This window comes from Sipha flava, unplaced genomic scaffold (genome assembly GCF_003268045.1).
Source record: "Sipha flava isolate LNK unplaced genomic scaffold, YSA_version1 109_pilon_pilon, whole genome shotgun sequence".
In the NCBI taxonomy this organism is placed as follows: domain Eukaryota; kingdom Metazoa; phylum Arthropoda; class Insecta; order Hemiptera; family Aphididae; genus Sipha; species Sipha flava.
In genome coordinates this window covers 1,199,857-1,226,981 of record NW_020271726.1, presented here as the reverse complement: position 1 = coordinate 1,226,981, position 27,125 = coordinate 1,199,857, and the positions used below count along the sequence as shown (strand labels likewise).

The following is a 27,125-nucleotide window of genomic DNA, read 5'->3' as shown; positions in this document are numbered from 1 at the left end:
TTAGTAATTTAGATTTTTGTTTTTGGAACCCTATTCTAACCATGTGTATCATTATATAAGAAATTATTAAATCGCGAAAGGAACGCATTAAATAATAATTGAATAGAAATATTCGAATCGTTTCGAATCACTAAATAAATATTATAAATATTAACCATCAGAGGTAGGGGAGAAGAATGCGCGAACCTGTTTCGGCAAACGTATCGACGACAGTAAAAATCGTACACGCAGTTTGTGAAGTTTTATTTGTTTTCATTTTTCTGTGGTGGTAAGCGAATTTCGCAATAAAAACTATTAATCAATAACTCAAACATTTTTGTTTTCTCAGTCGTATACTATCATAGCACGGTATGATTATTGTTATGATATTTTTATCACGGTTACGAGGTTTAAACGTGAAGAAACGGATTCACAGTTAGAGAACTATAGGTCGGACTATTTCAAGAGGCCATTTATTAGGACTGAAACTGGATTATAAATGTATACCTTGTAACAAATAAACACAAGATGACCATATATGAATTTTTAAGCCTATTTATGATTATAATTGAAAACATTAACATTTATTTTATTTTATGAAGGATTTCGTCTTACATGGGATCCGGCATAGAGATGTTTTACTGTAATAAACAATTAAACCAGTGGCATAATTTGGAGGGAGGCAAATGGAACATTTGCCCCAATCTAGTATTAACTTCAACCTATAGTTGGAACACTTAAAATATATAAAGTCTTCAAGATGCCAATTTTGTCAACAAATATTAACTGTGATTCGTCTGCCTTCCTAAATCCCCCCTAGATTCTCCACTGGTCCAAAAATATTAGTTTGGTCTAAAAATGAGAAAAAAGAATCATAATTAAAAGACACGTCTATCCACTTGCGCGCTAATTAAACGATATTATACGTTGTATGTTATTAAATGACGGAGTAGGGAAATGTATAACATGGTAAACGTGCAGTAGTGAACGCTGCGAAATAACGGTAAAACGGTGCGGTGCTGGCTCGAGGTACGCGTTACTGCGCACCACTTGTGCACATACGGTTCGCCGCTTAAATTTCGATATGAACATTATAACATTATAATGTTCGACATGAAAACAGTAAATTAATGACAGAGATACTATTTGTAAATACTACATAGGTCCGTCGTATAGCAGCTACGTACACGTGTATTATTAAAACACGGGGATACCAGCGTATTAAGGTATAACTGCCGGTACCAGGAATGCCACGGAACGGTCTACGACGAGTGGTTATCGTTGGCTGATACAGCGTGTGTCGTGACGAAAATAGATTATCGTTCGTTGCCGCGCGTATAAATTATTGGTGTGTCGTGCGATGTACGCGTGCGATTTCGAGTTCGTCGACTGAACACGCGGCGTGATAATAATAATGTTATATAAATTAAAACCAATTATTCCGGAACGGTACTGTCGGGAGGTGACAATTGTTAATAATGTAAACGTCTCGTCGTCGCACGAAGACTGCAACGGTGACTCCGAAAGATGTTTATCATTAAATGCACTTTATAGGATATACGAGTATGTGCATCGGGTACACCTACAATATACCTATGTGCCATTATGTGCGGGCGCGTGAGAATAAAAAAAAGAAGTTTGAGAAAACAATAGTACGTGTTCATTTAACGCACATTAAATTGAATATATATATAAATAAATAATATATTATCGCGATTGTAATATGAACGCAGTTGGAAAAGCAAAACCCAGCTCCCTGTGGATGCCGGGATATCCTTTCTGCGGAACGTCATCAGAAAAGAAAATAAACTTGATTTCAATAACGTCGCCTCGCCGTTTATGAGCGATAAAAAACGTTTTATTTAATCATTTATACTCAGTCGTCGACGCGCGCGCGCACATATATTAAATATTGGTCATGGACGTCCGCAGAGCAGACTAATAAAAATGCGCAAACAAATGATTCTTAGAAAATATTTTAAAATGAAAAAAAAAAAGAAACGGAAAAAACCGCGTTAAGACGGTTCAGTAATTTCGTTTAATGCCGCGAACATAACGCGTTAACCACAAAATGTCACATAACTTATTTAAGTATCGAGATGGGTAGTAAAAATGTTTATCGCACAAAATATAATACTATCGTACCTGTACGATGACGTTATTACATAGCGGTCGCGCGGCGGGCGGACGTCACAAAGGACAAAATAATTTATTGTTCCGGAAGGGTGTAGCGGAAGAAAAAAAATGCAATATTTAAAGAAGCCGCGTAAAAAATTCTAATTTTTTCCCCGTACACATTTATAAGGTTTAACAAAACTGAGTCCTGCCAATAAATTCATATAATATCTGTAGCGACTCCGACCAGCGGTAATGTAATACGGTTCAAGTTTCAATCAAAACGACGTGCACTGCACGTACCTGTACACACGGTTCGAAACATGTATAACATATAAGTATACGATAGAACACCCTATGTAATAATAGTATTATCAACAGTTTTATTTTATAATGAGCACGGGAATAGTCGCACTTTTTAGGAGAGGTTTCGACGCATCGTAGGTTAGGATGACGCTGTGTCGCGAAGAAACCGGGGTCCTAACGTTCCTATGAGCACAGTGTAACTTTTCGTTATAATGTAATCAAAGTGTCGTTCGGAAAAACGGATCGTAATACGAGTATTATACGTACACGCGGCGGCGAGCGCATCGTCGAGAATGGAAAGAAATGTCAAGCAATAATTTATACACCCTGTACGTCTGATTTACATATTATTCGAAAAAGCGGTGCGTGCACACGCTACGCCGTATCGTACATAATAACGAAACAAAAATAAAACTCTAATTTTCACCTCCCCTCCACTCATCGTGCGACCTGTAAGTTTTACCCGATGTTATTAGAAATCGTGTGAAACACGTTGTAACGTGCACATGTAAAGCATACGTGTAATAATAACCGATATTAATGGCAACGACAATAATATGTGCGTATTTAACAGGACGACGAACGTCTGAAAGCGTCTCCGGCGAAACGGTCGCGGGATAAACATTTGAACATGGGTGTATAACACGGGAACGTCGGATGACGCGCGTACACGAAAATTAGCATCTACGATACGCGCGTTGCACACGTGGCGATTGGATTATAAGCAACAATGACGCGTACCCGGAGCACGGGAAACAAAAACCGTAACGATCATTGCGGAGATTTGCATGGGTACGTACTGTTATTGCGAGTTGTTACCGCTTGCCGTGTACACAGTGCAGAGCGTGAGATGTATAATTACGACCGGGGGATGGGCGGGGGGGCGTTAGTGGTACATGTGGTGGTATAGGTCGTACTTGCGTTACTGCGCAGAGAGAAAAACGAAAGTCCGAACAACGGGACAGCTGAGAAAAATACACGAGTGCATGGGCGACGCCTGCGAGCCGATCAGCAAACTTCGATATCGTAAACACGATTACTTAATAAAAAATAAAAATAGAACAAATAAAAATGCAGTCGGCATTGAATGAACGACTTACGTTTACACGCGGTATTTAAAAGCGTATTTGTTTTTTTTCGCGCCGTCCCGCGTCGTGTATGAAACAGGTGAAAGTCCGAGGCGTAAGCTAATAGACCGACATAAATGTGTATTACAATATTATTATTAATATTATTATTATTATAATTATCTTGTCGGGGGTTAAAAGATCAATCGACCGAATTATAGTGCATTGTATGCGTGCGTTCGCCGTTTTGTTTACACGCATTTATATATTGTTATGAACGTGGGTACGTGACGGGTGCGCAGCGTACTATGCATAATGCACGCGGCACGTCACGGGAGGAAAAATAAATTATCCGCGTGCAGTCGAGAAACGTCGCCGTTGACCGCTAGTTCGCGTTCGAATTCGAGCGCCGGGGAGGGGAAGGGGGCACCTGACCTGTACGCGACAAATTGACGGCGAACAAAAGCAATCGAGACGTTGCTCGGAGTCATGCAAACATGTAGATGGGTCCCAGGACGGCACCTGCAGCACTTTGATCCCGGGTGGGCCAACCAACTTGCCTGCAACCCGCGTTTTGACCGAATACTCACCCACCCGTTGAAGTCGACCGACAAGAGCGGGCATAGCACGACATTTATATCGAACCGATCGAGCCACGTTTTCGAAAAACTTTGATTTCGTTAACGTATTGTACTCACACTAACACGGTGTACGAGTTGCGGTTTGACCTCGAGATTTTGCTAAACATACACTACGAACTAGGTACTTAACTTCATTGACATTTGGATCTAACTTAGGATGTTGTCGAATATTCTTTTGATTTATGATTTTGAACCATGGCCGTATTTTCCACATTAATGTTTTATTGATTTTTTTTTTATGTGATATTACATCGAGTCCGTATTCTCTTTCACCGCCCCGTAGAGAGTTGTCAGGACGAGCCAACGACGTGAGGCCGAGATATTTTGGTGGCTTGGTTTATTGGTCAAACGTTCATTGTTTATCGGACGACCGATAGCAACGCGTGCCAAACCGATTCTCTCTCGATAACGATATACCTATAGATAAATATACTTACATAGGGTATAGTGGTTTTAGCAAAACCGCGTTGTGGTAATAACTGGCCGACTATAGCTCGCTTTCTTGTGTATATTAATAGTATAAGATCGTTTTTTTTTGTGTTACCGTCAATATACCATAACGTTTCAGATAAATTTAAAATCCGTTTGATGATTTCACTTTTACATGTTATTATTTATTAGTTGTATACATATTATGCGTGATGGCTAATGCGGTAAATTATTGTACCGTATTTCTATAGGAAATGTTATGTTATGAAAAGATCTAAGCAAATTCTGCGTCGAACAATCGACTTTTAATGCGCTCCTTTCAAAAACGTAGTATAAACTAATCAAGATATTGTCAGTTATTTTTATTTTTTCCTGTATTTTTTTTTACAACTATGTGAATCCTTTAAAACAGTAATCGGTTATTTGGCAATCGAATAGCATATTCCATTATCATTGTTAAATTGTTTATAACTTGACCCATTAAACACGATAACGTCGAACGTCATTTGAAAATTTACGATTCGTAGGTAGTCAACGCCTATACGGTTGTTGAATGCGCATGGGTTCGCCTCGGTGTAGTAATGTACTACATCGATTATAACACTTACCAAGTCCAATTGTTCATGGGTCGTCCAATGGCGTATTTACGGGGGGGGATATGGGGGATAGATCCCCCCCTTGACCTTTTTTTTTTTCTAGGTAGCTATAAGTTGTCTCATTTTCTCTAATATTCTTAATATGATATTACTTTCAAGCATGTATGTTTTCTGTTTTCTAAATGTTCTAGTCGTGGTAATTGTACCGCTTTGATAGTCTGATATACTAATCGCCACTAATCGTTTATCGTCGGCGGCATGTACGACTATCAGGCATATACCTATATTATGGTGTACTGTATTTTGTACGTTTCTGCGAATTTTTTTTCTTGCAAGAGTGTTTATAATAAACCCGATAAGCAATCGGTAAACAAAACAAAATGACCATGAAGATCGTGGATTAACCATAGGGCGGCCGGGCGGGTTTATTTTTAGAAAATTTGTTACTAGTAGATTTATGGCTAATGTATAGCTATATATATATATTTTTTATCTTATGATATCGTGATTCGTTAAAAGTAGATATGTACGGTCATTGGACGTTGACGGATAGCGACGCCGCGCCATTCCGAGTACTGACTTACTGCCGAATTGACTATTGTTCGACTTTATTTTTTGCGTCTTGTAAGTTGTAACTGTGAAGTTTTAAGACAATATGAGTAATATTCAAAAACAAAAAAAAACTTTATTTTCTTATTTTAGTACAAATAAAAAAATTTGTTTGGAAAATGATGAGGTAATTATAAAGATTAATTCTTATTTTGCCTTGATCCACACTAACCTCAATAGGTAACAAGTTAGGGGATTTTAAAAATGTATATTATGTACGAATTAATGGGTGTTAGGATGTATTATTATATATTTCATCCCCCCCCTAGAAAAATTCCTAAATACGCCACTGGGGTCGTCATTTAATATACGTAATCTGATGAAAATTTGTTCATACACACTATCGAGTGTTTCGGTCTGGTATGACAACGATCACATCAAGACGATGGTTACCTCAACAACACGATGGTAAGATGAACTCAATTATGATTTATGTTACATATCTTGGAAAGTAAAAAATAGACATCTATTCGTAATCGTTGAAAATTCGGTTTGACTACCGATTTTGAAAATGAATAGAATATTGTAAATTATAACATTATAATGTGGTATACTTGCTACCTAGCCATGTTAAATGGTATATTTAACGTTGATTAATATCACTGTCATTCTACCGTTTGCTTTTTAATATTTCCAATAACGACAGCACACTGTCAAGAATATAATAAAATAGTTTATTGTACAACACTCTGTGCATAAATTCTATTAAAAATCAATCATGCATATCAGTTGTTACTCGAATTAATTATTTTTCACAAGAATAGTTACCGGTATGACAACTGGATGATCATTATATTAGCGGTGCTATATTTAGTTATGACTAATAGATATTTGCGTCTAAAATCATAAAAACCCATAATATTTGAAACCACATTTGCTCATCAAGTTCAATTGTAAAACAATTACTAAGATGAATATTGACTTTTATTCTTATGAAATTGTGATGCATTCGTTTAACGAAAATAAATGAATTATACTAATAATGTTTATGTTAACTAATATTGTTAACATTTTCAATATATATATATATATAATATAAATATTTTTTAATATTGTTTACAAATATTATTATTTTATGTTATGTTAACTATACGTATTGTAAATATATCGTAAATATTATGAAAACAATGAAAACAAGTATTTAAATATACGAGAAAGCAGAGAATGAAGTGTAAAAATATTTCAAAAACTTGAAAAAATTTTCAAAATTCAAAATATAACATTATAATAAAATAAAATACTAATTATAAAAGTGATAACAGAAAATGCTCGTTTATTATTTTCGGATTAAAAACAAATATGGGTTTTTATTACGTAATTAAAATGGAATATTTACAGAAAACAGTGTCATTGAATTGGAATTGGAATTCATCGATGAGTCGATGCAATAATTCGAGGGAAAAGAAAAGTTCTGCACCTATGACGCAATATTATGCATTAATTTATCTATATAGTATACACATAGTACACATGTGTAAATTTGGCGTTATAATATCCGAAGAAACAACCTCTAATACCGAGAACACAAATTTTTAAATATTTTGAAATAAGTATGTATGTTTTAACATATTTTCAAGCCTTATTACTAGGAAGTTAAAGTAGATACATGATTTGCCTGCAAAATTTAAGGGGCTGTTCAAATTTTACTAGTTTATTTGCAAATTATTCATACACATTTATTTAATATCCTAATAGTATTGCCTGATTTGACTTTTTTCGACTAGAATAATGTACCTTTTATAAATTACTTGTAATTAATATTATTAAAAAGAAAACCTATAAAAATAGTCTAAAAAATTAATTATTAATGATACATTACACTTGCGTATAATAATACCTAAAAGTATGTAAGAAATTCAATGAAATACTAATACAATTGAAATTATAAACTATTTAAAATGTAATTAGGAAGTATACATTATCGATAGTACAGATTCGTTATTGAAAAAAATAAATGAACGCGTGTCCTACGTATTATAATTCAAAATTAACATAAATAATTAATGCGAAAATCAATCAAATAAATTGATACAAATCGTTTATTATTTATTATATAATATTCTAAAATGTTGTATCTAAATGATTTAGGCCAATGAATTTGCTATAATATTATTATTTATTTTTTATTATATTAATTTCCATAACCCAAAAAAATTATTTTAATTTTGTTTCAAATGTAATAAGATAACTATTTACTTATTAAATGAAAGAATAATATCTTTTGAATAATGTTATGTTAATCATATAATTATTGTATGATACAAATCTGACCAAATCTTGTACTATATATTATGCTACCGATGACTGTAGATGAAACTGATCTGATAAATTGTAAATAAAAATATGATATTATAACTCATATAAATATGAAAAACTCCAATGGCTATCTATATTCAATATCAACACACATTCAGATTAGCGAAAAACACTTAATATTGACAACTTTTGTTATAGAAAGAAAAACGCACAAATCATTCACTCACTTCATATTTTCACGCATTGTTCATGCACGTTGCACAGACATAATTAACACACACACACACACACACACACACACACACACACACACACACACACACACACACACACACACATGCACACACATGCACGCGTGCTGACAATCATAGCGAGTGGCGAAGTATAAGGTTATTCTTCGGGTCATCTCCAATCATGATTCTTATTTGATATTTTCTCATTTCGTGTCCATATATTGTGCGTTCATTGCAAAACAGTATATGCATTTCATAAGAAACGCGTGTAGCTTTTATTTATTACTAGCAATAATCGTTGATAACATGGCTATATTAGTTTCTAACAATTATCTCCCTCGAGTCTCAAACAAAATCTAAAATCACCTTTAATAAATTGAAGATTGAGCAAAAAACTGGAAAATCAAAATTAACGTAGAAAATTCCACAAAAGTAAATTTCAATCTTAGTTGAAACGAATGCCACTTAAATTCAATAATAAAGAAATTCTTTTAAAGCTAAGTATAAAATGCTTTGGTATCACTAGATAAAAGGTTTACATGGTCAAACTATAAAAAAAAACGCAAGCAATTAAATACATGTCTCCATTAACTACGACCAATCTTAAAATCAAAAATGAATTATAAAAACAAAATTCTTATATACAAATTGTAATAAAATTCATGTGGTCTTATTGTATTCAAATTAGGTCCTGTTAAACCCTCAAATATTGACTCAATCCAAACTTTTCAGTCCATCTGTTTATGACTCATTACAAATATTTAATGGTACCTACATGATAAATGTTGCTCTACACAAAGACTTAAAAATATCAACAGTAAATTAACTTGCAAAAAAACCATAAGAAAGATTCCACTCCAAATTAAATTTCCACACAAATCCTCATACAAATAATATGCATTCCCACTAATTTCCTCAACACATCAACCAATAGCTCCAAAAAAATTAGTCAAGAGGCTTATTACTTTTTTTTAAAAAAAAACAATAATACTAATAATAAATACTCGAGTAATCAATCAAGCAAAAAAAAAAATTAAGATTTTTAGGTTTTATCAAGGGATGGTTCATTCTTCATGTATTTCGTGTTTAACTCTTCCATATTATTTATAAACTTTATCACTTCTACTTAATGTTATAAAAAACAGATTGTATATACATTTTATTAAATAAAAAAACAAAATAGCCTTTTATTTTTTTACGTTTAATAAGATCTTAAACAGAAATGTTTAGTCTAAATCCTACGCGCACAACGCATATGTCCACAATAAGCTGGTACTGAATGTGTGCATCGTGCGTGTGTGTATTTGTAAGTATACGTTATGTTGGTCTATCAGTAAGCTTGTGCTTAACTCCCAGACAATGTTGATGATTTATATTCATATTATGTATATATAGTGTATAGATAATATATATTACATAGGCATATACATCTGTTCGTTAATATGGACTTAAGTTTTTGGCCATAGATGATTGGTTGATTTATTATAAAATATTTTTCCACAGAATCCGCATATTCACTCGTCGTTTAATAAAACATAAACTCTAAAAAAATAACAATTATTTGCATTTTAAAACACTGAAAACACAAAATATGCATATCCAACGGTTAATTGACAAGACATGTTTATCATCATTATCATCGAAGAGTAAAATATATCATATTTTCCAAAGAGCCATAATTGGACATTTAAGTAATATGTTTAACTTCTAAACCGAACATGATGTATACAAAAAAATATAGTTATTTTTACGTGTAAGATGTTGCGTTATGTTATGTGTATATTATATAAAAAAAAGTGTATTAATAATTTGAAATACCAAGATATCAATTATTATCAAATAATTCTTTATTTTTAATTCTTATGTCTAATACTTGTATAATGTATACATTTAAACATACGTATTATTTAGAAATTATTATATAACGTATAAAAAATGTTTAATAATTCATTAAAGATTTTCACATATCATAACTTTGTTGTAGTCGGTCTACCGTAGTATATAAAAATAAGAACAAATGTTACAGAACAATGTACTGCGTATGTGCGTAGTATAAATGTAAAGTTGTCAAGTTTAAAGGTCGTAGACCATGTTAAATAAATATTGGACAATGAAGTAGAGCGTATGTGTTTTATACGATGGTCTTACCGCGGAATCGGGGAGGCTAATTTAATATATTCGTACGATTCATAAAATGATATATTAGAAAATATTATTTGCACATATATATATATAATTACTATTGAGTTTACAAAATAATTATATGTAATATCGTTACGATATCAGTTGTTTATACCACTACAAAGAATAATGTATTTTCTCCATCTTCGTTTGTCCAATACAAAATTCCAAAGTCTTCGTTGTAGTATTGCATGCGTGTGTTTATGAATGTGTGTCTTTGTGTGTAAGTGTATTTGCATCCCATAAAATAATTTATATTATATCATAATTAGATACTTATATATGCGATGAAAACACCAGTAGTAACTATTCATAATACGTTGCTTCTCACGACTAAACGGAAACACATTTTACGGATTATTACTGTTATGTAGTAGACTGGAAGACAAGATGCTAACGTGTGTATTAAATTATATTCGAACGTAACTATGTATATACAGTATATAATAATAATAATCTGTATATAGATATTCATCGACAATACCGTAATCAGCTGAGTTGATAAAAAAAACAATTATTTCAAAATGCAAACTAAAACCACAAATCAAATTTAATAAAACATTAATTATATATCTTTTGCGCTTTCCCGTTGAAATTCCTCGACTGAATAATCTATACGGTAGTAGACTTTTGTGCGGAACACCAACCAATTACCTCTCACTTTGAATGTCAAGTAACTTTTCCAGAAATAACGTATTAACAAATTGACCATTTCTAAATTGTAGAACGAAACACAAAATAAAAAAAAAGTGAATATTAGAGTTTAATATTGTATGCAAATCAAATGATCATACTTAAATTTAATATAATTTTCACTTATATCAGGTGTTCGTAAATAATGTAGAAAAAAAAAATAAAGATTTTCAGTGTTATTCTATCCCCGTTTTGTACCTATCTATGTTTATTTATATTTACAGCGCAATTGTTTTGATAAGTATTGTTCTTCACGAAACGTGAAAGTTATTTAAATCATTAAACCATCGTATTGTTATGAAAATCCAAAAAATTTTAGAGACTATGCGTCGAATAGTACCGTATAATATAAGAAGGATGCACGCGAAGGCGGTGGGAACCCAATGTGTGTTTATGACGTCTAATTTTCTCTCGATTAACGGATAGTATAATAATAACATGGGACACACGTTCTCATAATGTCTTACATATCATTGTTATAGCAAGTATTCACTTTCTTTTCGAGTTTCTTATTGGCTGATAACATTTCTCAGGGTCCAAGAAAAAGTCCTTGAAGTGATAACCCCATGCGGAAAATGTTAGACTAAAACTCTAGCAAAATTGTATTGTGAACTGTAATAATAATGTCAATAATAATAATGATAATGCATCTACTACACGTCTACAAGTATATACATATATATATATATATAAATATGCTGCGTGTTTTGTGCAGTGAAAACACTATCCTTGGTATAAGTGGAGTGCCCTTGTCGGATGCTGCATGTTACATGTATACGATGAGACACTTTGTTATTATCGTTATTATTATTATTATTATTATTATTAACAAACGTGTGTCAATATTTTGCGGACAGCTGTAGGAATGATTTTGTGTCTGCGGACACGCGCTTGAACGACATGCGGAAACCGGGTGCCATTGTAAACGTGTGTAGTATAATGGAAAACAATCGGCTTTAATTTCCACGTTTTTCGTACACGCTCGAAATAAAGAGTATTGTTACAGGTTACACGCATATTGTTATCGTATTATTTTTGAAAATTTAATCAAAAATACGTAGTTCAATGAAAACTTGACTTCAGATATTAAACGAGTAGTACGTCATTAAAGTACAGTTTTCCACTTATTTCAATCACAACTCGTATGTGATTCAAAATTGTTTTAAATTTTAAATGTTATTCAAACATTGTTACAACCTATTAGCGTGTGTTATGCAATAATAATACATTAATAATACGAGTATATAACGAAATGTGAATACATTTTTTTCTGGAATAATTTACAATTTTCGTTTAAATTCCATGACCCATGATTATCGTGTAATGGATAATGCTTTTCAAAACGAGTAAAGGTTTAGGTTATAAACGTATCATGTAGCATTCACTTTATGGTAAAATGATATTATTGTACCGTGATTGAAAATTATTTACCTTAATGTGGAAATAATATTAAAATTAAAAATCGCTTATCATTAATTAGAAGAAAACGAACGAAATGTAATTATAAATGTTTACATATTTTTTTTTATGTCTATGAAACGTGACAAAAAGTGAAATAGCCAAAATGTTGAACAAGATTTTAGAGCATATGAAATATTTACTCTACCTTTGTCCTTTATACAATTATGCGTAATATTAACTTATTATATTTTATACAGATAATTCAAGGTAGATACTGACTACAGCATAAAAGAAAAAAAATAGATTTTACAATACAATATACTACTGTATAGTACATACTAAATGTATGAAATTTATAACCCATAAATTAATTATAATTTGAATGAATCTACAAATTTATAAATCGCTTATTTTGTAGTGAAAATTTAGAAATTTATTTTATTCATATCGTTTAAATTAACGAAAAAAATTACTGTTCAAAATATTTTCACCACTTTATAAAAAATGAATTCGTTATAACCACATGAATCGCATTAATTATATAAATGTTAAGTACTTTTTCAGTGTACAAAACATAGGTAATACCTATTAGGTACCTTTTTTTTGTTGTCAACCATCCTCATGACAACAAACTTAAATAGTACAAGGTTGCAATCGTTTTTCAGGCACTTATCTATATGAAATTCGTTTTAACATGACATTTAATATAAACGTTTTGTACCTGACGACTGATTTAGTCACAGAAAATAAAAAATATTTTTTAACCAAAAAGGGGCGTATCGATGTCGTTAAAAATAATTGACAATAATAGTGTTGTAGGCAAAATGACCGCAAGAAGATTGTCCCGCAGCTCATTCTAAAGAGTACGCTATATTATAATAGTTAAGTCATTATTTGTATCTACACTTCGAGTAAACAACGACTTGCATATACCTACATTAAATAATTGAAGTACAACTTTGAAAAAATAATATTCAAAAATAAAAACTAATAGACACCGAAAGAGAATATATAAATAATTATTCAGTTTAATATTCGTAACATTATTTAAGGCACGAAAATCGACTTTTATATGTAACAATAATTGAAACTAACTGTAATTTTTAATACTATATCGGTAAACACTAATAATAATAATAATAATATTTATATTGATATTAATAATAATAATAATAATAATAAATATTATATTATAACGAAATGTTATGTGCATAATTCGTATAAGATACATCTTCATTTTATCACGTTTAATTCACATAAAATCGTGCTAGAAATAGTATAAACCGTATTCATAATAAATTGGTGTATAAAATATTGATTTTACGACGACGATCGTGGATCTTGCGCAATAAAAACATTTTACTGTACGTACTAAAATCGGAATTATGAACAATCTATTATACTCACACACAGACACATACACAAACACATATGTAAATTCGTAGATACGGTACAAGTATTATTTTTTATTATACATATAGGGATCGTTTTTATACAACGGTACGATACGTTGTTGAATGTATTATTATAGGCCAACGCGCGCGTTTTATCCGACCAAACGATGACTGATCTCGGTAAAACGCGCGTGCAAAGTGTAACACAATATTCCAACGGCGATTACAGATATACATGATTATAATATTAGTGCGACGATGATGTATAATACGGTAGCGAGCGCGGGTTATTTTTATTAATTTTTTATTTTATTTTGTACGCTGTTACGAAACGGATGATCGACTGATTCGTCGGTTGGGTTTACAACACACGCGCAAAACGATCCGTGACAAATGGGGATGCCAGTGGTAAAATGTTGGTAAATACGTAGAGATACGTAGGTACGCCTATTGTATTGTGTACGTGTTAAAACGCGACGATGGGTACTTATGTAGACTGTGCGATATACCGCACGTCCGCGAGACGTTTCCCGTAGGAAAGAGTAAAAAAAAAAAAAAAAATACGACGCGGAAAACGACGTATTTGCAGCAACCGTCGTAATCCGGTGTGTTACTAAAACGTGCGGTAGCTGGTAGGTACGGGCACGCGCGTTTTACGTAAAACCAGCGCGGCGGTGAAGATGACGCGACGAGTAAGAACTCGGGAAATGACAAGAGACAATTATTATTATAGTGCCAACGACGAGACGATGTTTGTGTATATTTTACGGATGATGTGTTACACCGCTGCTGCTGCCGCCGCCGTTCGAACAGAAAATAACATGTAATAGCAAGTAGCGCCACCGCTGATGTGAAATGCATTATTTTTTTTTTCACATTTTTAATTACAACGATCGATTCGCGATTTTTTGCTGATGGTTAATTTTGAATGATTGCGTGATCGATTTGTGGTGGCAGGTCGAATCGTTCGAATTCCAGTCAAGGGTTTGGGGCTCAACAAAACACCAATGAAACTTTCGGGTTAGGATTGGAAGAAAAATGTTTTCCGAAACTCCAATTATCCCGAAACTATTCCATAACAGTCTTAGGCTAGGTTCACATTGGTGAGCGACGGGCGACAGCGATGAGCGATTGGCGATACGCGATGAACAATGAGCGACTAAAGCATATACATCTAGTCGCGATTCGCTAAAGCGATGTTGTTGATTTTTATGTAAAATATTTTATCTAATAAAATATATATTGTGTATACAATTTATACACATTTCGATTTGAAGTAATTCAAATTACTGGTAAAAATATTATTAACAACACTCGGTTAAGTGTCTACGCCGTTTACGGGAAACGACCATATCATCTCGCTTCATCACTTTAATAGGAGTTCATTTGTAAATAATGGATACTGTAGAAATTTAAATTACTAACTGTATTATTGCTAAACAAAATCTCACTTTTACTAAACTCGAAACACCCTAATTTTGTTACTATTAGTAGAAATCACTATAGACCATATGCTTATTTAATATTTATGGAAGTTTATATTGTATAATTACTTGTGAAGTGTGTCATGATAAATTAAGAGAGGCGCTCCGAATAATCAAAGGTTTGTTTCATAGAAGCAAAAAAATTTCTAGCTAAACGGTTGAATTGGCTCAAAGTGAGAAATCGTGCTCGCAGAAAATAAAATACGTTTTAGAAATGTTTTCATCCATGTTTTTCTCCACTTCAATCAAATTGTTCACGAGATGGTAATTCCAAATTCATATTTTTATTTCTTTCCAAATGGTAGACAATTACATATATGTTTATAAATAATTCTCATCCTTGTTAAAATGCATTGCCCGTGTGGGAACCGTTTTCCTTTCAAAATTTCGATTATATAAGTAAGCGTAGTATGCGTGAGAATAGAAAAAAGGGAAACGTTTGTGTAAATTTCCCAAATTAGGTGAAAAATATTCTGCTCTCACTCTTTTTATTCATGCGCTTTAATTAGATGACATATGAAGTGTACATAATATTATTTTTCCAGTGTAAATGTAAATTGGAACTCGAATCAGTTATCTAATATGTACAAGATATTTTCACGACAATGCGGTTACAGATCATCTTACTAAATTCATGATGAAGCTATTACCTTTTTCAACATTTTTATAATTGATTACAATTTTAACTGTTTTTTTTGAATTATAATAACGATAATGCAAAAAAAAAATGATAATGTACACATAGTTCATAAGTATCATTTACCATAAATAAGCTTTATTGTATTGTGGTGTATTGTAGATTTCAAATAATTTAAGTGTATATAATATAGGTGGTCTATAAAAACAGTTACAGTTATAAAATATCAAAACCAACAAAATTGGAAACAATACGTATAGAATTATATTTTATCATAAGTTTACTAAATTTACTGTTATAAGATATATACTTTTGAATAATTTAACCCGTAATGATTCTATGTACGTAAAAATGAAAAATATATTTTACTTGTTATAAATTTAATTCATATTTAAATATTTAATTTATTATTATATTAATAACACATGATGTGAGTTGCACATAGTTATTAAATATATTTAGAACACTATGCATTTAGTAATCATTGTGTTGATACTTAATACAGATCTTAAGATCATAGTCAACGAATTATTATTAACAAATCATTTAAAAATACCGGAGTTTTAATATTTTGAAGTTATACGGAGGTATATATTTTTATTTTTATAATAGATTATATAATATATATATATATATTATATATATAATTATAGATAATATTTATATAATAGATGACATTAAACGTATAACTAGTTTTGAACAAATAAAACTATAGAAATTGCCATGGCATTTATATTGAATACAGTTTAAATACGATTTTTAAAATGTTCCATAATACTACACGAAATTAATCATGAATACGAACACGTAGTATACACAGCACTCTGCTATCGCATTGAATCTGGAAAATCTATTAGAAAAGTGAGGTCTCTCCATATGATGACCTTGTATTTGACACCATTAGGAAAACATAAAACTTCATGTTTCCGGTTGTATTATTAAAAGTCAATGGAAATCGTTATACTAGATGATTTAAAAAATTATATTAATAATAACATGAAATTGCGTTTAAATACAAATATGAAATGTGAAGTGTATGACTAGGCATGCATAAACATTATTCGCATGGTATTATCAAGTATATATGATTAGTAAAAAGTTATAATGCACGTGTATACTTGATAAAAGCTTAATAGTATCGAAGTTCAGATTTGAAAATAGTTGTACAAAGTATTTTAACGAATAGAGCATCTAGATTGGAAATGGAAAAAAACTACACTCAGTGAAAAATAGATGGTATTCTTTTTTGTTAGCATAATAATATTACGGTGAAATGAAGCGAGATTGTGTGTTCACACGCGAGAATGGAAATCGATTAGATTGTCAATAATATTATTATGATAAACAAGTTTTTAAAACTAGTGTTTTATTAATTTTAGTGATTTAATAATAAAATTAATATTACGTACTTGATACCTTTAAAGGGCTCTTAATAATAGTTGATGTAGATACTCGCTACCCATAGATTTATCTTAAGAATTTATTGAAGAATATTTAAGTTTTTATAGTTTATAGTCATACAACGAATTACGTAAGTAAACCGTTATTATTATTTAATATTTAAATACGTGTTCGGTAAACACGTCATGAAGAACAAGAAAATATATTATAAACTTATGAATTTTATGATCAACTTATATAGTGAACTCGCGTTCAAACAGCTGGCTGTAAAAATATTTACGATACATTTTCGATACAGTTTGTTTTCTCTTTGATACCTTAATGTTTACTGGAATATGTATTACAATGGTATATTATACTGTGTATATATAGTAGTACAGGTTCGATACTATGTTAATTAATCGTGTGTTGGAAAATCAAAATACGAATAAAAACCATGCGTATAAAAATGGAAACGCACATGTGTTTACGCTACGCGTTAACGTAGTACAGTAGCAAAATGCAAGTTACTCAATTGGTCGCGCTATTGGTTACATGCGTGTTACAGCTCGTTATCGATTTGTTTCAAGACTTTCAAGATCATTATTTCCTTGTTGGTATATGGAACAACCGCACGCACGCATTCACAATATCATATCATATCACGTGGAAATAGTTTTAGTACTTATATACATATACAAGAAAATATACTCGTGTATTTTTTCTTTTGTTATTTTTCACATGGTAAACCGAAAATCTTACACATGATAATATGCACACAACACTCAATTGTACGATGGACATACATGTCACGTCCTTTTGATTTACTCGTTTGAAAAACTACTTCTCCTTTGTATAACGGCACTTTAGGTAATTAATTTATCTTTCTTTAAAGTCTTATTAGTATTAGTATAATTTGTTATTCAGCAAATTTTATTATAAGTCTCATCCACAATATTGCACCACAGAACATGAGCCGCGTATTATGAGATAGCCAGTTCTATATTAATAACAAATGTGTGTTTGTCAGTTGTAACGCGTTTATAATATAACGTAATGTAAGAAAACATAATATCTCTATTGAGACGTCGCTTTAACACTGTTGTTGCTTTAATAATAATGATTGGTTGTTACATTTTACACATTGGTATATACCCAGTAATAACAATAATAAATATAACGCGTTGGACGTGATGTCATTATCATTCAAGTCCATTACCACACTGTGGTCGGCTAACAATTACCGTCTATATGAATATGTACATACCTTACGCCACACGTACGGTCGCGTATATAGGTATGGTCAGTGTTGTCAATCGAACTAAACAAAAACAGACATTTTCGATTTGCGTAGTTTTGAAATTGCAAGTAACTATTTGCTTGGAGAAATACGACGTACTACTCGAAAAAAATAAACTGTTATCAGTGGCACACACAGGGGGGTTTAAGAGTGTCGACTGACACCCCTCAGAGAATTGGTGGATGACTAGTTTTGTGTGAACTTGTATGAATATTTGTTTAATTTAATACTAACCAATTTTTCAGCTATCCAAATCAACATACTAATTAACTAGAACTAAAGCGTCACATAAGAATAAGTAGTAGTGCTCAATCCCAAAAATTATGTTATACCAACTTATAAATTAATACTCAGAAAATTAAAAAATAATTAATATTAGGTTTATTTTAAAAAATGTTATTTTTAGTATCTTTGTTAGAAAGAAAAAACCAAAAACACCTAAAATTAAGAGTTATAGTATGCCTAAACTCAGATTTTACTGGTGGGGTGGGTGGGTACCTCGAAATATATATTTTTGTCACCCTTGTCAAAAATCTACTGTGCACCACTGACTGTTATACATTATAAAATAATTTTATTATAGGCGTTATTGCTGCCAACTGCTAACAGACAATTTCAAAGTTTATACGTTTATTATTGGTTTTCAAATCAAACAGAACAAAGTAATTATGGGCGTCATTTCAGGTTTTGAAAGGGTGAGGCAATTGAAAATAATTCCCAATTTCATAATATTTAAAAAATTATGGTTACTTCTATTCTTATGGATGATAAACCATCTCATAAAATAATTTTTTGGTATAAAAATTATATTGGATCAAAATTAATTATGATGTTAAGTGATAAGCAGAAGACATGGAACGTATCAGTTTCTTTAATTAAATAATAGCATAGGATAGGTATTTTTGATTTTTAAGGCTATCAAACATAACAATAGCTTTTTCTAAAGTAACATGATTTGTATACTCTCCTTTGGCATTTATAATCATTAAATGGCATAATCTTTTATCTTTCTTAAGAATGATTCAAAGCGTTTTAAGGATAAATCCGTAAATAAATGTATCAAAATGAAAATTTTGATTACTAAGTACATAAAGTATAAAATACAAATTTAACGATTTTAGAGATCATCGAACAAAGAGTTGCCGACTTTTTTAAATTTATTGAAGTGGGAAATTTGCCATAGTGTATGTGTCCCACCCCGAAAAAAAAATATCACCTCTGGAAGTGATAACAAGGAAAATCAGATCAATTCTCTACTTGGATACCTGCTGCTGAATTATGTTCTACCCAACCGATAAATCTAATTGGTTTGGTCTCGAACGGCGAGTAATAGCTGGTAGTATATTATGGTAGCAAATGAAACATGTAATCCAAATTACCTTCGTCTCAACTCCGTTCCATATTATTATGTTTCGAATTATACAGTTGTATACGCGTATTAGTCGTACACACGAGTCACGATGGCTGATAAAATTACGTTTAGAGATTACCTCTCAGATGTTATGTAAACCAAATGTACGTTTAAAATACGTACGCGTTATAGATATTTTATAATCAGATTTCAGAACAAAATGTTATATCTACGGCAGCTATTATGTGAATACATAATGTTTGTTTTCAGAAAATGTCAAAAAAACTGGTCCATTTAATAGATATAGATATTTGAATAGATATATGGTAATACAATATTGAAATTATTGATTTTACTATTCCCATTATTATATTATATACGTCGAGACGTTGAATTAGTTTGAATGAATATTAATTTATTATGTAATATAAATTACATATTTTATATTATCGGAAACTGATACAAAGTGTAATCCGATATAAAACTATCGCGTATAGGAAATGCAATTATTTTTTTATAAACTGTTCTTCCATAAACCGTAAAATTTCATAAAATTGTGTTTGGTCGAGTGTGTCTAATTTTCTGATAAAAAGGAGAAAAAATCGCTACTATACATGCAAATAATAGCTGGTGAGTACCTCCTAACACGATTGATCACTTCGGCAGCAATGCAGCAGCTATGAATGCTAGAGGTTATCATTATTTGTAAATCATACACATTTACAGCAATAATCAACTCTCGTAGTATTCACGGTTTATGCGTAATATTTACAACGGTGTATAACATTAAAACAAGTTGTACTCACTCGTTAAATAGTCTCAGCAATATTTTTCTTCGTAATGACAAAATTATTGATCACTGCCGATTGCGATCCTAGTGGCGATTTTGTTTTTTTTTAAATTTAGCGATACAGTCTGCAACAAGAAAACAAAACAGCATACATAGCACTGTTATTATTATTATTACACATGGTATACATGCAGTACATATTTATTCTATACAAAAAAGCGAGTGCAACGTCTCTTGCGGGTCCTTAATCTCCGACACAGCCGTTAATCGTGTTCATCGTCACCGCCGCACACAACGCTCATATAGAGCATATAATATTATAATGTACGTGTCCATTGCTAAGACCATGCGTGAACGTAAGAGTAAAAGAAGAAAAAAACCTTATCCGATGTGTATTTGCTAGAACACCGCGATATCAACGAGTCTAATATATTTATCAAGTATATTACGAGTATATTTTATTTTGTGAGTATGTGTGAGTTGTGGAAAATATATACCACCCAGCCTTTACACGTTTTCCGGCGATAGAAACTATAATTTAATAATATTAACCTTATATAAATCTACTAGTGCCTGTAATGACCAACGAAGTTTAATGTACGTAATGTTTACGAGCATTCTCGTGTAAGAAGATGTATATAAATGTGTACGTACATATCGAGGGAAAAACATTATTGTCCGTATGTACAACTATGTTCAGATGACGTTATGGTTTATACGCGGGTGATAATGTTTTTCTAGATTATTACATATATATATATATATTATATTATATTTTAAACTATCTGAATACAAGGCGTATTGTACGCCTAATAAAGGAAGTTTTACCAAAAATAAAACTGTTCGCGCCTTAGACATTAAAAAACAAGTCTAATAAACAGTAATATGAAATATAGAAGTAATCAAAAATTAAGTACTTATAAAGAAAACGTACACATGAATATTATTAATGATATTTATAGCAACACAGTATTTTTGACCTCCAAGATACTAAGTTAATTATTTATTATTTAGACTTACAAAAAAAATCTTTGTTCAATTGAGAAATAATATTAAGGCATTACAGCGAATAGGAAATTATATTATCAGTACATTTTAGGAGAAAACTATTCTATTTTATCAATTAAAATTAAAGCCGTGTTGCTTATTAAAAAATAAAACATATTTATTAGACAAATAGTCATTTAATTTTATTCACTTATTCAGTAAACACAACTTTCAATTTGAGTTTTAAAGGAAATAAAATAAGTATTATTTACATATATTGTAATGAACTACGATACGATCTCAATCAGTTATATTTATGGTGTGCAAGTAACGGTCTAAATTTAAATTCGGATAAGTGCATTCAAATTAGATTCAATAAAAATAGACAGAATTTTAAATTTAACTATCATGAATAAAAAACTCGATATCGTTTCAAAAGTTAAAGATTTTCTCTATTGATCTTATGTTTAACGAACATATAAATGAAATCCATAATAAAGCCATACGTATGTTTGGGTTTTTAAAACATAATTGCTGGGAATTTGATGATCAAATTTGCCTGTATATTTTATATTTTTCTCTTATGCAATCGATTTTGGGATATGGTTCAATAATCTGGAACCCCCATCAAGAGTATCTTATTAACAATTGGAACGAATGTAAAATCGATTTTTATATATTCAGGCGTATAAAATAGGGAATATTAAACTAACCTTGAAATCACTAGCCTTTAAATTTAATATAAAAAATTTGGAATTCAGAAGGAAATTTAATGATAACAGTAATGTAAACCTCACAAATTATTGAATCCCAAAATTAATTGTCCTGAATAACTTGTTTTAATTAATATAAACGTTTCAAACTTAACGTTAAGATCCACGTCTACATTTTGTATTCTTACTTGTAAACGTAACTATTTGCACCGGTAAACCAAATTAACTGCAAGTAAAATATTTAAAAATTTTGACTTTTTCTTTCGTTCTCTCTCGGAGTTAAACCATTGTAAGAACAAAAATATTATTTTATATTTTATAATTGTAAATATTGTCTAAAATATTTAATTTAATTTTGTTGCTTCTTATTATTTTACTTTATTATGTATACTGAAATAACTAATCATGTATTTTATTCAAGATCTTCTATCTCGATGCCCCCCGAGCATCTATAAATAAGTTTAATACAATAATAAATATAACATAATATTTAATAAAGATATTTATAACAAATATTTTAATAATTATTCCTTAAATGTTGGAACTTATGTTTTATAATTCATTAATTAAGTATTCGAGTAAAAATATATTTTAGTTATTTTAAATTTATTTATTTCATTTTTAAAACATTTGAAGACCAAAATAATAATTTAAGTGTCTGTTCAGTTGAACATTTGAAAAACCCATTATAATAATAGTAGTTTACAGGAGGCCACATAATACAATGATATTTTTCTAACATGATTTAAAACACGAAATAAATAAAAGTGAATTTAATTAAAGTTGATCACAGAATTATGGATTAGTAATGTTATGTAGGTATACAAAAGCAATAAGACAAGTGAACCTGAACGATTAGACAAATGTTAACCTCATCTTGAGCCAGTTGTATTTTTTTCGCTTGGTCGTGGCTAATCACTGTACATCAAACTCACAAGAAACCAGTTTGTTGGTAAATATGATGGCGAGGGGGAGAAGGAGGCGGAAAAGTAATTGATTAGGATTGTAATAATTACTCACAACAACCCGTTACCTATTGGACGAAGCACACTGAACTAGATTCTTGTTTGTCATATTATACATGTACCCTTCTCGATCGGATATTCTGACTATATTTTTTTAACCTTTTAATGAATTTAACGATAAAAGTTTTTTTTTTCTAGCGATACATTTTTATTCTAAGAAAACTCATCCATACTAATCCATCGATAAGATTTTAAATCTATAGCGAATGACTCATACGATTTATTTTCGAATAGCAATGTAGTGAATTTATAAGAATAATTATATCATACTAGTATAATGTAACATGCTAATACGTAATTATAAAAATAATACTGGAAGATTGACTTGTTACTATGTTATAGTATAAAATATAATTACTAATAATTTTACTAAATACCATGAACACATTTTATTTTAAATCGATTATTTCAAAACAGAGTTAGATTTTTAAGCGTAAAAATTATTCGTTCGAAAAGCAAATAAGCAGATATAACAGCTTACTGTTGTTTTGTATTCATTAAAAATAAAAAAAACATTTACAAATGTAAACCTAGTAGATGTCACCTCATCTTATTTTACCAAATGAAAATTGCGAATTAATAAATATTTATTGTATATACCGACAAACCTTAAGTAGGTATCTAATCTTAGAGATTTTAATTGTTATACTAGATATGATTACAATTATTAAATATTAATAAACACAAAAATTACCATTTTCCTTGGAAACGAACATATTATTCTATAGTATATTATATATTTGATAAGTCGAAAATCAATACATTACAAGCTTTTAAATATCAGTTTACACATATTAAAGAAAAGATATGATAATATTCTGTCGATAATTGATCTTCAAGGATAAGGCAATTATTGATGAATTATAGTACTCTAACGACAAAATGACCTTAACTCGTTTGTAACCAAAATTGGATTTCAAAATCTCTTCAATTAGAAACTGGATATAGAATTTTTTTTTATTGATCATATTGTGACCAAATCGGGTACATTATCATTAAATGCAGTCGTGATATTTTGGTCAGTACTCGATAGAATTTTTTTTTCCACTATAAGATGTTATTTTATTTTTGAAAACAAATAGTATGTAAGACTATCTATTCTAGATTCTAAACAAATTACTAGAGAATAACTGTACTGGTTCTAGAAATAATGCTCTTTTCTTAAATAATTAAAATTTGACCTTCAGTATCGTAGTGCAAGTACAACTTAAATAAGTCCAAAGTCTTAAATAAGTTCCTCAGTACTATAATGACAGTTATAGTTATGTAATAAACTAAAATAATTTTATAGAAATGTTACTTACAATAATGTTAAGAGCTATTCTCGTGTTGAACTACCAATTTGCTTAACTAAAGCACATAAATGGTGCCTAATGGTGCAATATTGTATTCAGTTTCGACGTTATTACCCACATTCGTAATTAGCACGTAGACAAAAAAACAATTCTGAACAATAAATGGTTCTCTCCCAAAAAAAAAAAAAAAAACTGTTAGTTTATATTTCGGAACAAAATTGGTATTTGATTACATTAAAATGTACTTTACTATTTTAAACATTTCATCTCATCCGAATGGAGAGGATCTTGATTTTTCAAAACTTTTTTGAATGTTTTATCCAAACAAACAAACAAGTCAATGGCTATTTAAATTAATTATTATAACTATTGATAGTGGACACTTATTATTACGTGTATCTACGAGCCTACGACTTCCGTCCTCTTGCAATCGAATGAACGCCACTGACTACCTTGATTTGCTTCCGTTCCGAAGTATCGCCAAGGTATCGAAAACCAAGTAGATTATAAGCTTAAAGTGTTTTGATTATTATAATAATAGATGCATTTTGACTATAGGCCATAACGTTATAGCGCACAATTTGTACATCGTGTATGCGCGCATACACATAATCACACTACCAATCTGTAAGAAGTAGACAACATGCACTGCAACCGACGATTTACTATCGGCCATCGGATGGTTATAATTAAAGTTGTTCGTACAAAAGACAATGAGCAAAGTAAATCAGTCGATCAGATAAACAAACAACGAGTCTAGTGCCCGTTTGTAAGAATTCCGAATTAAAAGGCTATTATTTGAACACAGCCTAAACTATATTATAATCGTGTAGCCGTAAACCAAACGTTCTCCGGAACGCGCGCTCCTATAATATGTCGTTATCGGGTAAATTCGTGTAATTCTATCTGATCGGCTGTAGCGTTACACCCGGGGGATAAGGATCTACACGATTCGAACAAGAGCAGCGAACACGATTTTTACACTATTTAAAATAATAATAATAACACACACACGCGCGCGCGCGCGCGCGTGATGAAAAATAAATGCCTCAACCGCACGGCTTAGAAATATGTGTGTTTCAAGTTCGATTTTAATTTATGCACAGAATGCAATCATCGACGCGCCACTAAAGCGTGTGTGCACTCATATGTTATGATTAAAGACTGGATATAATTATATTAAAAATATCTTAAAATTGCACTAAAAAGATTCCAAAATTGCAATGAAAATGTATCAAAATTGCAGTATAAATATGTTAAAATTGTAATGAAATACATTAAAATTACATAGTAAAATCATATCAAATAATTAATTACTTACTTATATAATATTATGGACATCAATATAATATTTACAAAATATATCATTTTTTAAATTCAAATTTATAATTATATACATCTCTAAATTGTGTTCTTGAAAATTGTATCGTCTGTTACTTAAAATATGTTTATATAATGAAAAAGTACGTTCAACGTCGACAGTTGTTATCGATGCATATTCAAAATAGTTTAAAAAATTGGGTGATATATCTAAATAAACATTTTGATTTCCTGTCATAATCTCAGAATAAGTTTCAATAGTTTTATATCTTTAATTTTTTTCTAAGACATATTTTAATTTATCTTTAACTATTTTTCCATTGGGACCAGGAATATTTATAGAAATATTTATACTAAATATTTTTATTTAGTTAGGTAGTATTTGTTTAGTATTTATTTATTTATTTATTTATTTATTTAATATGTAGACTAAATATATTTAAACTATTAAGTAATTGACTATTTGATTCTTCTAAACTTGTAAGTTTTGTGGATAACTCAGTTAAATATAATTTTAAAAATCCTAAACTATATTTAACTACATGTAAAAATTTACGTCGTAGTTATATTTTTTTTGTAAAATTACTTTGGAAATAATAATTTGTATATTTTATCACGTGAAGTTTACAAAAATTGCAATAATTGAAAAAAATTGCAAAATAGTTGAAAATTGCAAAAAAATTGCATTATTAAATTAAATAGGAATACTGTAATTAATCTGATTCGTATACATATTTGATTAGATTTAATTTACTGGGTATCAATAAAAGTTGGAATATCGATTAAAACCGCTCTTTAGTTATAATTATGGTTAAAGACTTAATGCTCTTAAAAACCTTAGTATACATACGCATTTATGCACTAAAAAATCAATAAATTTGCTCTTAAAAAAAATTATATTTGTAATAATGAATGAAATAAAAAAAATTAATTAGTAATAAAT

At 30.4% G+C, this 27,125-nt stretch overlaps 1 protein-coding gene across 2 annotated transcripts in view; it reads right to left on the bottom strand.

Moving 5' to 3' along the window:
- LOC112687305 overlaps nucleotides 1–27,125 on the bottom strand; it is an 81,480-nt gene that overhangs the window by 33,434 nt on the left and 20,921 nt on the right. For both annotated transcript variants that reach the window (XM_025559949.1, XM_025559944.1), the window contains exon 2: nucleotides 20,859–20,967. The gene's annotated coding sequence lies outside the window, so the exon portion shown is untranslated. The remainder of the gene's footprint in view (nucleotides 1–20,858; nucleotides 20,968–27,125) is intronic.